Genomic DNA, 13,637 nt, shown 5'->3' with positions numbered 1-13,637 from the left:
TTTTTATTTTTATTTTTATTTTGTCAATATACAATGTAGTTACATGTTTTCACTTATTGGAGGGAGCTAAAGGTGAATGAATCAATTCACACACACACATACACATACACACACACTCTCACACACACTCACACAACAACAAACAAACAGCAACAACAACAACATCAATAACAACAACAAAAAAAAAAAAAACCGGGAGGGGGGGGAGAGGAAGATTTAACAACCTCAACTTCTTTTTTTTTGAAGCTCTTACAACAAGAAAATGGAGGGGCACATCGGGGTGGGAGGGGGGAGAGGGAGGAGGGAGGGAGGTTTTGGTGACGGGACACAATAACTAACTACATTGTATATTGACAAAATAAAAATAAAAATAAAAATAAAAAAACGTGGATCCTTCCTGTGAGAAGTCTGGGGATCCCTGTTAGACCAAATATGTTAAAATGCCTATTCCTATAAGATTTTATGCCTTATTAGAGCCGAGACTATGCTTTATTTATCTTTATGTACTATGCCTACTAGCACAATAACTGACAATTTAAGTGTACAGTAAATAATTTTTGAATAAATGAATGAATTAATTTATACATGGATTTCTTCCCCAGAATATAATGTTGCATAAAGCTACCAAATGTATAATTAATTTGTATAGTAAGGGATTTTTTTGTATTTTTAGATGTGTGCATGTGTGTGTGTAGCTTACTAGAAAGATATGGATATAGTCTGTGTTATAAAAAACCTAGGCCTAAATTATTAATGAAAATTGTATTCATTTAAAGGGTCTATGGGGCCGGCCCAGTGGCGCACTGGATAAGTGTGCCATTTGGGAAGCGCGGCGGCGCTCCCGCCCGAGGGTTCGGATCCCACATACAGACCGGTTCCCGCTCACTGGCTGAGCGAGGCGCGGGAGCAACACCGAGGGTTGTAATCCCGTTGCCGGTCCCCGGTCCGGTACGGGGGCAACACTGAGGGTTGCGATCCGTTGCCGGACACGGAAAAAGACAAAAGCCAAAAAATAAAATAAAATAAAGGGTCTACGCAAGATCTCATGTGTATGCTTTACTATAAGCTATCCTGCTACATTAAAAACCTCTGTAGAAATAGAGTTTATTAAATGATAGTTATTTCCACTTATTTGGAATTTAAACAATGGAGACATTAATGCGGACTTAGATCATGCCATTTATGCACAACAGCAAATCTATAAAAATAAATTAAGCTGTACGTTACTTTTTTAGTATAAAAAATGTTCTAGTCTTAAAATGAGAGAGTTGAGTGGAGAGTTGGGCAGCTGCCTGGCACTATACCACAACTTGCTATGCTAAAGATTCAAATTTGAAAATATCAACAAAGTATTAATTGAAATAAGTTATTCTGTTAGTACAGATAACTTTCTCTTTGGATAATATCATGATTTTTTATCAATAGAGCATATGGAATTTTAGTAAAAATAAACACAAATATTTGGAAATTACATTTTGTTAAATAGTTTGAATATATTTTTAAGCAAAGTATGTTTAAATTTATCACTTTTATTAAGCAAAAGTAGTGCTCTTAAATTTGAAAATCATGTGTTAAATATTAGCCTAGAAAAAAAATTTTTGTAATAGAATTTTGCCAGATACTTAACCAAAGTGATAGTACCTCTAGCTTAATGCTTACCAAGAGGGCACATAAATTACAGTTAACAAAACAATGTGGAGTTGAGATTATCATTCTTAGAAAGTTGATTGAATATAGGCTTGTCTTCTGGATGCTTCGATACTCAAATATCCATTTACCTAAAAGAATATCATGAAGTTTAGAACTCCAATGTATTTAAAACAGTAGATATGCCAAATGTTATCACATTAATCCTTTAGTAATTAGACTCTGAAGAAAAGAAGAGAAGATGTAGTCTGCTGCTTATTTGTGTGATTTATTTTATATTTAACAAACTCAAGGTTGGTATGCTTCACCTCTTGAACATGTGTATGCAGTACAAAGACATGATATTGACATAAACAATGCAGAGATTCATTACCTCTTTTACAAAAAGGATCCTTTGAGTTCTGAAATTAAGCTATCACCTGGTTCCCTCTAGCAGCTACTTTTCTGTAACCTCCCCCACCTCCCTCTTTCTCTTTCCTCCCATACCCACCTTCCTCTCTCTTTCCCTGTTAAACCACCACCAATGGCTAATGAGTGGCCTACATTTGCTCTTCTGCTTTGGGAGAAAGGGCAAAAGTTCTGAGATTAAGTGTTCTGTTTCTCTCAGAAACCCTGAATGGTTGCCTGCCTATAGGGGCTCTACTTGCTTACCTGGTAAAATTGGCCAATTCTTAAAGAAGAGTGTTTTCTTGACCTCTTTGTTCAATTTCTCACATTTCCTTTCTAGTTGTCAGGCATTTGGCATTTCTCAACTAAGACTAAATGTAAAGTGAGAAATGCAACTGTTAAAATACAAAAAAATTATTTTTTTCTTTTTTGTTTTTTTTATCAAATGTGATGTGAAAGTAGAGCCCTAGGGCCCTAGGATACCAAATAATTTTCAGTAAATGCTTCACTGTAGTACATATTAACAGTTGGATATCACATCCACATTCTGCCAATTTCTAGTTGCTGAGGCAGGAAAGGGAAGGAGGTGCTGAGATTATAGTAGAGTACTCATCAGTGGGTTCAGAGCTCCTGCTGAGCTGGCCACTGGGTCTCCTGCTCTTTAGGACAGCTGGTGGCAAGTCCCTGCAATCAGAAGCCATCACTAACAGAAAGACTCTACAGTCATTTTAATCAGTCTTTGGCAAAGCTAGCAGTAAATGCACTAAGTGGATATGTTTTTTCCTGGAAATTGTCACTGTGGCTTTAGTATTTTGCTTAAATTGAGGCAGCATGACACAATGCAGAATTGGTGATGACAGAATCAAGAATGCTACTGGTTCTGAGCCTGGTTTTATTCTATAAAGTTACTCCGGTTCTTGATCCAGGGAACAACATTGTTAATGATTCACACGGTAGACATACAGAAGGCATATACAGTTATGTCTAAAGCATTATTTACGTGGACCCTAGAATATTTCACAGTAAAGAGTTAAGAAATGTGGTATTTTATATTTAATTGAAGCAAAATGTGCAAAGTTCAATACATCTAATTTTTTAGTTTTTTTTTTTTTTTTTTTTTTTTTTTTTTTTTTTTAGTTACATGTGTAGGCAATTTAGAATTTCTAATGATTCTGTAACGATCTAATAAAAACCAACAATCCCATCCTCCTCTGCTCCCCAGTCTACTCCATAACAGCAAAGTGTTTTCTTTCTCTTAGCTAGTTAGTTATGTATTTGGATATTGGCCCCGTAATTTTAATGTAACATGTTTATAATACTGCATCATGATTTTTTTCCAGTTTCTATATTTTCTATTGACGTCCTATTGTGGAAGATGAGGAGGCAGTTCTCCCACACTTCTGCACTCACTCACTTCTCCTCCATCCACCTTTCAAATGTAATTATATCATACTTTTGATTAAATCATATTTATAATATTATTATTACTATGCAAATGATACTCACAGATGAGCCACAATATGTTGCAGAATTACATTTCCTGACTTGTGCGAGGTTTTCTTTCCCCTGGAGGTCCATAATTACCTCAGTTTCCCCATTATCTGATTTTTATATGTAATCATCATTAATTTTCTCCCTAAATGTTAATCTTTTCTTGATTCTCATGAACAAAAGGTAATCTGTCCATTTTTCAAACTGAAAACTCATTTCCTGCTCTTAAAGAAAACTTACAAAACATACGAAAAAATTAAAAGCATAATTCTGTGAGTACCCATTACGTTAAACATGCATGGCTAGTGGTAAACATAAAGCTGTTTTGTTTTTGTCTTCTAACGTCACTTTAAGTCCTCTGTGTGATTCTACTACTTCCCCCCCCAAAAAAAAAGGTGGATAATTCAGATACAGCCTAGATTTAATGCGTACTTTGAGAAATCTAAGTCACAAACCAGTCCAAATTTACAGTTTAAAAAGTCCAGTCTTGTGTGATAATAAAAGAACAAGTTGGATTTAGAATTTAGATTTCTCTCTCCCTTGGCTTGTCTTATACAAAAAAGAAGCTTGCAGCTACTTTGAGAAGGGTGTGGCACCTGTTTACCCTCTGACTCTTCCTTTCTTGACTCTCTGGAGTTAGGGAAACTATATTTCCAACACTAGGTTGGAAGGATAAGTCCAAGAGAATTGCAAAGATGCTCACCCAAATATTTCTGAATAATCGAGCCAAAACCAGCAACTTCAACTTCTAGGCTTTATATGATTACAATAACCCCTATTTGTTGCAGCCATAGTTAAATGACATTTAGTGTTACTTGCAACCAAGTACATTTCAAACAATATACTCTTTTAATGTTATTAGAATGAATTATCTGCATCTGATGTGATAATCATGTCGGGCTTTTTTTCTTTCTTCTATTTTAATCTGTTACTATGGTGTAGTTCTTAAAGGTTTTCTGTTAATAAAATACTTTTGCATTTCTGTTATAAACCCAATTTGCATGTGTCTGTATATACATATATATATTTTTTACTCTTAACATAATTTTCTCTTAAAACTCTGATTAGATATGTAATGAATATTCTCATTTCATCTCTTTATTTTTCAAAATTTCCACATTCTTTACTCTGTGATTTTTTTATGAGATGACTTTTTATTTTTCTAATTTATTTTTCATTTATTGTTATTTTTTTAATTTTTATTGAATCAAAATTGATTATACATATTTTGGGGGTTCTGTCCACCAGCTTACTAATTCTCTTTCTACCCATGTCTAATTATTGTTTATCCAGTACATTGAACTTCTAACAAATTTTCAAAATTCTCTTTGTTTTTTTAAAATCCATGGTCCCAAGAAACATCTGAAGCAGGGAGCAGCTCCAAAGCATTGCATGCTGGATAAATTGACTGGTGTGTTTGCTCCTCTTCCATCCACCAGTCCTCACAAGCTGAGAGAATGTCTCCCTCTCATCGTTTTCCTAAGGAACAGACTGAAGACTGCCCTGACAGGTGAAGAAGTAATGAAGATTTGCATGCAGTGGTTCGTTAAGATTGATGGCAAGGGCTGAACTGATATAACCTATCCTGCTGTTTTTATGGATGTCATCAGCATTGGTAATATTAGAGAGAATTTTCACCTTATCTATGACACAAAAGGTCACTTTGCTGTTCATCACATTATTCCTGAGGAGACCAAGTACAAGTTGTGCAAAGTGAGAGAGATCTTTGTGGGCACAGAAGGAATCCCTCACCTGGTGACCCATGATGCTTGCACCATCTGCTACCCTGATCCCCTCGTCAAAGTGAACGACACCATTCAGATCGATTTGGAGACTGGCAAGATCACTGATTTCATCAAGTTTGACACTGGCAACCTTTTTATGGTGACCAGAGGTGATAACCTAGGAAGAATTGGTGTGATCACGAACAGAGAGAGACATCCTGGTTCTTTCAATATGGTTCATGTGAAAGATGACAATAGCAATAGCTTTGCCACCCAGATCTCCAACATTTTCATTATTGACAAAGGCGATTAACCATAGAATTCTCTTCCCCAAGGAAAAGGTATCCACCTCACCACTGCTGAAGAGAGAGACTGGCAGCCAAAGAGAGCAGTGGGAGAAATGGTCTCTAGGAGACATACTAGAAATGTCTTTGTACTTAATTAAAAATAATACAGCATGATTAAAATAAATTTTAAAAAATCTGTCTTAATTTTTATAGTCTCTTGGTCCTTAGTTCTTAATACACCCTTTCATCTATTTAAATATATTTAACACATTTATTCTATATCTCATAACTAAAATTCTAGAATGTGCAGATGTTTCTGAGATGCTTCTGTACCTTGTTATTTCATTACTCTTAATCCTGTTATCTTTTTCTTCATGTTATAAGTGATTTTTGATTATGAATTCATGCTCCTTAGAACTTTAACTTAAGGAATTATTTGAGCCTGGATAAAAAGTTTGTTTTGCCAGAGAAGATTTGATCCTCAGGCCCTGAACCTAATCTTAGTTTAGTAATGTCCAGCAATATATCAGGATTTTAGCTGTCCATTGAACTTTCAGATTTAATGTTAGAAGGTCAAAATTTCTCATTTCCATGTTATGTTACTTGAACTGAAATTTTATACTTTTTTTTCCTTTTTTTTTCATATCCTCATTTCTCACCTGATTGTTAATCCTGACAGATCAAACCCAAAGTTTCAAAACCCAAAAGTAGCATGAAATGATTTTTCTTATGGGAGAAAGATATTCAATCCTCTGATTCTACATTTCAAGCTCTGTGTGGAAGATAACTGATATACTTTCTGACAGCTTTCATATATTGATATTGAATGCAGTTATATCTAACAGTTTTATAATCTTCAAAAGTTTCTGTTTCATTTACCTCTTACAGGATATTTGTCTTAATTTCCAGCATCTGTCATTTTGGGGAAAGTTTCAACTCAAATGTTGAAGAACTAAACTGTATTTATAGGTAGCAATGGGTGAGCTGAATAATTAATATTATGTCATATTAAAACCCTAAGTAAAAATCAAATGCTGAAAATAATGACAGTAATGCGTAATGTTGATGAAAAACAGAGGCTGGCCTGACAGCGAAACAGTTAGAAAAGCATTATTTCTATCACTTTTTTCTATTTCCATATATATATAATTGTACCATTCTGTACTTCTCCATAAGTCGTGTAAAACTTGCTTTTTGAAAATTTAAAACCTCATTGTTTATAAAAATAATATTATTACTTTACTTTATAGATCTTAAATAAAGTTGAAACCCATTGAGTATAATATTCAAAGAAATAGCTTACAAAACACAAAATCCTGAAACTCAAATGTCCCAGTTGACAATGTGTGAGGTAATTATTTATGGTTTAGGTGGTATTTGTTCCCCCAGTACATCTCCAGGGCAAGTGTCACCAGGATAGGTAGTCTGCAGCTAAGAATGCACGATTCTGTAAAATCAGCCTGCTTGAGCTCAATCCCTACTGGCTGTGTGACCCTCAGCAAGTTTCTAAATCCCTCTAAGCTTCATTACCCACATCTAGTAAATATGAATAATCATAGTACCTACATCAGAGAGTTGCTGTGAAGCTTTCAGGATGTAATGTTTTGAAATCCTCAGGCAAGATCCTAGCACAACTAAGTGCCCAAATGGACCCTCATCTTCCCAGGCCCTAAAAAAGTGAGGAGTTTCAGGGGCCAGGCTGAGAAAACGAGCCTACATTCTGAAATAGAAGCTAGTGCTTTAGACAACACCATATTTATGTCACCGACAGCGTTCAAATATCTTCTCTGGGTGGTTTATCTTTCAAACAGCTTTAGCAGAGTGCAAGCAAAGAAAATTGACTATAGGCCATGGAAGTGAGGAGAGTTTACCATGCATCCAATCACCTTCTCTGTCATTTTATTCCTTGCACAATATTTTGAGTGATCAAGGGGAGTTGATGATTAAACACATTGCTTTTGTGTCACACAGACCCAGTTTCTCATGGACCAGATTTGGTCACTTAATGTTTGCTGACCTAGAGCAAGTCTAACTTCATAGCACAGAACCTGGAGCAAAGCAAAAATTCAACAAAAAATTAGTTACAATTTATTATTATTATAATTAAGTTTACTTGAAGATTGGATAATTTAAGAATTGATACAGTTTTTCTTAATGCAAACAAGAAATTTCGTATGAAAAATAACTTAACCCAGTTGCAAATTTAGCTACGTCATCTAGCATAACCCAGCAATGTTTGTCTGGTCCTCCTCATGTCAGAAGTGCTTGAATTATGAGCTCATGGCATTTGTTATAGAGGATGTAATCTTTTCTTCAAATGGCTTTTTAATTTAATATTTCATTTTATTCTTATAATTTCCCTCTGTAGCAGGACATAAGCTATTGCCATTACTTCACAAATAAGAACACTAATGCATCAAGTGGCTGAGAGACTTGACTAAAAATACTAAGTCCCACTGTAGCAAAAGTGTAGGGGGAAAGAAGACCAAAAGATCTGGGCTCCGGGTCTAGCTCCACCTCTAATGAACTTGTCTTTATATGCACAACAGGGATAAAATTACTTGAGCTACCTAAAGTCCTCATAGTATCATTCTGAGAATCAAGGACAATAATATGTAAAATGTAAAAGAAAGTACCTTCAAACCCACACAGTTCCAGACAAAATTAAAGATGATGCTATGAAATGTGAAAATCATGTTATGCAGATCAGGCCAAATCTAGCTCTAGCTTCTACGTAAAAGAAATAAGATGGCCATTCTATACCACTCTGTGAGAAAAGTGACAGAAAAATCTTTTTTGATAGGAAACAAATTTTATATTTCCTAAGGAAAGGAAATATTATTTCCTACTTGGAGAGAAAAGAACTCTTACAAAAGAATGTGGCAAAAGTAATGAACTTTAAATCAGTACATTTGAGTTTAAATCCTGCCTTCAGCAGCAAGTAACTGTCCAGCTTTTCTTAAATTCTTAAAAAATGTGGACCTCAGTTTACTTCGTGTAAAGTGAAGTTAGACTAGAAAATATTGAAGGACTTTTTCAGCTCTGACATTTTCCATTGCTATAAACTGCTTTCTAAGTGATGGGCTTTTGTGAAATTGCTAAATACCCTACCACCTCACCCTAACACAATTCACCTCAGTTGAATTGTGTTTCCCATAAATGGAATATCTGAATAATGGAATTTTCCAGTTAACTGAGAATTAAGTTTATCTCAGTTTCTTATCTTTTCAAATGCCTCCTTTTGCTATTTTTTTGTTTTTGCTAAGTCCCTTTTCACATATTTGTCTTGCACTACTATCTCTGATACCCCCTTTCTCTAGTCCTCCCTCTTCTTTTTAAATTCCTCATCACTTTCTTTCATTTGGGGCCATAGAGTTTCAGCACTATCCCTGTTTTACCAACCAAATAATCACAACATTTTCAATACTCCATATTTTTGCAGCATAAGAGAACCAATATCAGAAATTTCTCTGGAGTCTGTGATAGGCATAATAATGGCTTCTTCAAAGATGTTCACATCCTAACCCCCAGAACCTGTGCATATGTTACCTTACATAGCAAAAGGGATTTTATAGATGTGAATAAATTAAGGATCTTGAGGTAGGATGATTAGCTTAGATTATCCAGCTGGGCCCAATGTAATCACAAGCATCCTTATGATGGAATGAGGGAGGCAGGAGAGTCAGAGTCAGAAAGGATGTGAAGACAGAAGCGGAGGACAGAGAGAGGGCTTTGAAGAAGCTACACAGCTTTGAAGATGATGTGAGGGACCACAAGCCAAGAAATGAAGGCACACTCTAGAAGATGGAAAAGGCAGGAAAGGGGTTCACTCTAGAGTGTCCCAAAAAATCTCATACATTCTGACACCTTGATTTTAGCCCAGTAATACCCATTTCAAACTTATGACCTGCAGAACTATAAAATGGTAAATTTGTATTGTTTTGTTAAGTGACCAAGTTTGTGTTAATTTATTAAGCAAAAAATAGGAAACTGATACAAAACTGCCTGCACATCCCAGTAATTTGATTCATTTGTAAATTGAATATTGGTCTAACTACTAGTTCCTAGAAGACCTTAAGAAGCTGTGTATATTTTGAAAATTTTCACAGTGCTTCGACCCCAATGCTACTTATTGAGGTAAAACGAAGAGCAGTGTTGTATATCACAATGCAGACTGCATTGCATTTACATTCTCATTAATCTACTGCTTCATAATCCTGTGTATATTTTGAAAATTTTCACAGTGCTTCGACCCCAATGCTACTTATTGAGGTAAAACGAAGAGCAGTGTTGTATATCACAATGCAGACTGCATTGCATTTACATTCTCATTAATCTACTGCTTCATAATCGATGTCCTCAGGTAACTACAACAAGCTAGCTTATACAAGATTTCAAGATAATGTTTAACTTTGCAGCCCTGAGATTATGTGATTATATTGTAAAAACAAATTAGAAATCACTCAAACATATCAACTCATGTCTTTTTACCTGAAGTGTACTCTGTGTGACTCTGATTAACAGAATAAATCATCTTAAATCCATTATCTAATATACTTCTAAGATTCTCTGAATTACTGATTATTATTATCTGGATATTTCTCTAGGTGAGACTATTTTTAAAATCCTTTCTGTCCTATATACTCATGTAGGACTTGAGAAGAAACCCCTCCCCCACTTCCAACCATATTCTAAGAAATATATTCCTATCCTTCATGGAAACACCCTGTTTCTAGATTTCTTAATAATGGGGAATGGGAAATGGCCAATATGTAAATAATAGAGTTAGTCACGGATGATTACTGAGGCATACATGGAGGAAAACAGCTCAGTAGCCTTCCTTGAACATGTAATGTATCACAGAGGCAAAGAGTTAGACAAACTGAGAAATAGAAAGGGAAAAAAAGAAAAACTTTATAAACAGAAAATATGCATGAATAAGGCACCCAACGTGTCTTTCCAGCTTTATGGTATATTCACAGTATCATACACAGCCAAGTATTTCAGAAGCATTGGATCTAGGTCAATGGACCTAAAATATGAGATTGGAAAGTAAAGGTAACCAAATCAGAAGAACTTTAGTATGTCAATGCTGGTAAATTTGGACTTTTTCCTACAGGACACAGAAAGCCAATTGAGAACTTTCAAAAGAGAAATAAATATGCTACTTTTAAACACTTGGTACCCTATATGAATAACAGATTTGAATGAGGTGGGTTTATTGTCAGGAGTCCAGTTTAGAGGTTGTTATAACACTCCTATTAAAAATAACAAGGGTCAATGGTGATAGGTATGGAAGAGGGCAATATTTATTAATTGGACATGAAAGTGAAGTTGATGAAGAATCCCTCTTCCCACCACTACTATCACCAAGTTTTAATATTTAGTAGTCATGAGAGCCAAGAAAAAAGAGGAATAAAGGATGATAAATGGATTAAAGGATGGTAAATGGGTAAAAGGATGAAGATGGGTAAGAGTATTTGGCTTTTGGAGACTTAATTCCCCAGACTCACTAAAGACCTGCAGGAGCTGGGAATAGTACTTAATCTCACTGAGCCTCAGTTCTCTCATTTATAGAATGAATATTATAATCTGATAACTTATTAAATTTTGGATAAGTCATATATATAAAGCACTTAGCATAATACCTATCCACAGATAAAGCTCATTAAAAAGTAGCTACCTTAGACGAAGTCATGACAATAAGCGATACTACACAGGATCACACCAAAGTATAAAAAGAACAAAGACGTAGGATCACATCCACATTTAAATGGTGGGCAATCAAGAAGCCAAGAAGGACACAGAAAATAAAAATGTATGAAAGAGAGACAGAAACAGAGGCAAAGAGGTAAGAGAACCAGGGAAATGTCATGTTATGGAAATCGTAGGAGACATTGTTTCTTGGCTGTTTATCATGGACCAGTGAAGAATAAAGTCTGTGACATAGGGTAGATCAATTGGATTTTCTCTCCTAAGTCTTCAAATCTCAGCATTATGGCTCAAAAATTGAAAAACTGAATTAAATACTTATTCATTCTATACGTAATGACCCAACAAATTGTTGAGCAGACCCAATTACTGTCTATTTGAGTTTACTTCCCAAGTATTCCAATTCATTTTGTGATATCTTTCCCTTAAAAGATTGCACATGTTGCTTACAAGGAAAAAAAAAACCTAATTGATATAGGAAGAAGAATATAATTACTCTTATTCCCTCATTTAGAGATAAAATAAGAATCTAGAGATCTCCATTGGATTTGGCAATCAGAAGTAGCTAAAACCTAATTGCTGTTGGTTATAAAGAGTGTGAGAGGTCAGATATTGAAGACAGTGAATGTGGGTTTCTCTTTGTAGAAAAAAAAAAGTATGAGGAGAACAAGAAGAAGATAAAACTAAGTTGTTAGAGGAAGACCTTTGTGTTTGGACTGTTTCTTTAAACGTAAGAGACACAAACATGTTTATAATCCAGAAGAAGTCAATAGAGAGTGAAGTTTTGAGGATACAGGAGGGAGAGGACTGATAAAGAGAACAAGACAGGAAATAGGAAGATGAAGAGGGGGTAAAATTACGAAGGGACTTTAAAAAGTTCATGAAAAAATAAAATTGAAAGTTAATACTATTATTTCCATGAACTTTTGAAATACCCTCATATGTAATTTCTCAGATGCCCAGAGAAAGAAGGAGAAAATGTGGATTTTTGACCTGGAAGTTGGGATTTGTGATTAGATTGTTGTGGTCAAAAGAAGGTACAAAACAGAACCTATGAAGTGAGTCTGATGAAACTTCAGGGTAGGAAAGAGAAGAAAAGGAGGAAAAGTATCACGGAGAAGGATTTGGAAGGGTGGCTGCTGCTGGTTGACAGAGAAAATGGAGGGATTTTGAAATTATTTAACATCAGTGTTTTATTTGAGGATGAATAGTGTGTATAGCAGAATGAGGATCTGAGAAATATGGAAACAGGTGATTACGGAAGAGTCAACAATGATTTGGAATGAGCATTATAGAAGTTCCTAATGAGGATTAGATCCACAATGGGACACCAAGAACAGCAGGGACAGAGGTCACTGAATTTAAGTGGAGCCAAAATGTTAATGCTAAATTGTTACATGGATTTAAGTCTCTTAAGATTATGGCAGGACTTTGAGAGAAGGAGAAGAAGCCAGCATCTATAAATGAGAGAGTGTGAATAATTGAGAGGTTGGTTGACGGAAAAAAAGGCAAATACTAGTGCTGCTAGATAAGAGGAACCACAGAGGAGAAAAAGGATTCTGCATAAGAATGGATGAATAAAGGGGTAGAAAGCAGCAGAAAGGAGCTAAGAAAATGCAAACTCACCCCTCAGAATCTACTTACAATAGGGGAGAAAATAAAAGAAGTGAAGAAAAAAATAGACACATTTCTACATTTGATTAGATAAAAACTAGATGCAAATTAAGTAGGTTACATCATCATACAACTCAATATAGCTGTTAGTCATCTGAGATATTTTGGCTTTGGAGGTTTTTTTTGGTGTGTGTGATTATTCAAGATATGAAAATGTCATTCTTAGCAAAGTTTCTTATTCCTTCCAAGACTTTTCTCAAGGGAAAAGTTTGGCAAGAATCTTTTCACAACACTTATGCCTCTGACCTCATAGAAGGTCAATTTTCTCACACATTGCCAGTCTTTATTATGCAAGAATGACTTGGGGTGTCTTGGCTCTTAGCACTCTCTTTTGGAAACCGCAATTTGTTTGGTTTACAGCAGCTGGTTTTAGGACTTGTTTATGCCTAGATATTTTACTACCAAAATACAACTATTTTACAGAACATAAAAAAAAATACACACAGAGGTTCTAAGATGGCAACGGGTCTGGAGCAGCCGTGACAGGAGACAGCGTGATCCTGTAGGCCGTGCGCTGTGATACCAGAGTATTGATTGCATTTCCAAGAGCAACAAAAGGCGAATAATTCTTTCAACAACGATCCTACATCGACAAACAAGAGGCAACAGGTTCGAGGTTTTGGGGCCGACACAGAGGAGGACTCCTGAGAGTGCCCAAGCCCCGCTGTGGGAACGAGCGATCAGCCCAGACAACAAAGGCCAGGAAAGCCAGCAA

General features: G+C 35.5%; 1 pseudogene; it reads left to right on the top strand.

Moving 5' to 3' along the window:
- The first annotated feature begins 4,878 nt into the window (after nt 1-4,878).
- Nucleotides 4,879-5,694, top strand: LOC103604248 (annotated as a pseudogene).
- The last annotated feature ends 7,943 nt before the right edge of the window (nt 5,695-13,637 follow it).

This window comes from Galeopterus variegatus, unplaced genomic scaffold (assembly GCF_000696425.1).
Source record: "Galeopterus variegatus unplaced genomic scaffold, G_variegatus-3.0.2 Scaffold5048, whole genome shotgun sequence".
Classification (NCBI taxonomy): Eukaryota; Metazoa; Chordata; class Mammalia; order Dermoptera; family Cynocephalidae; genus Galeopterus; species Galeopterus variegatus.
The sequence above is the reverse complement of the archived record's forward strand: the minus strand, read 5'-3'. Positions and strand labels throughout refer to the sequence as shown.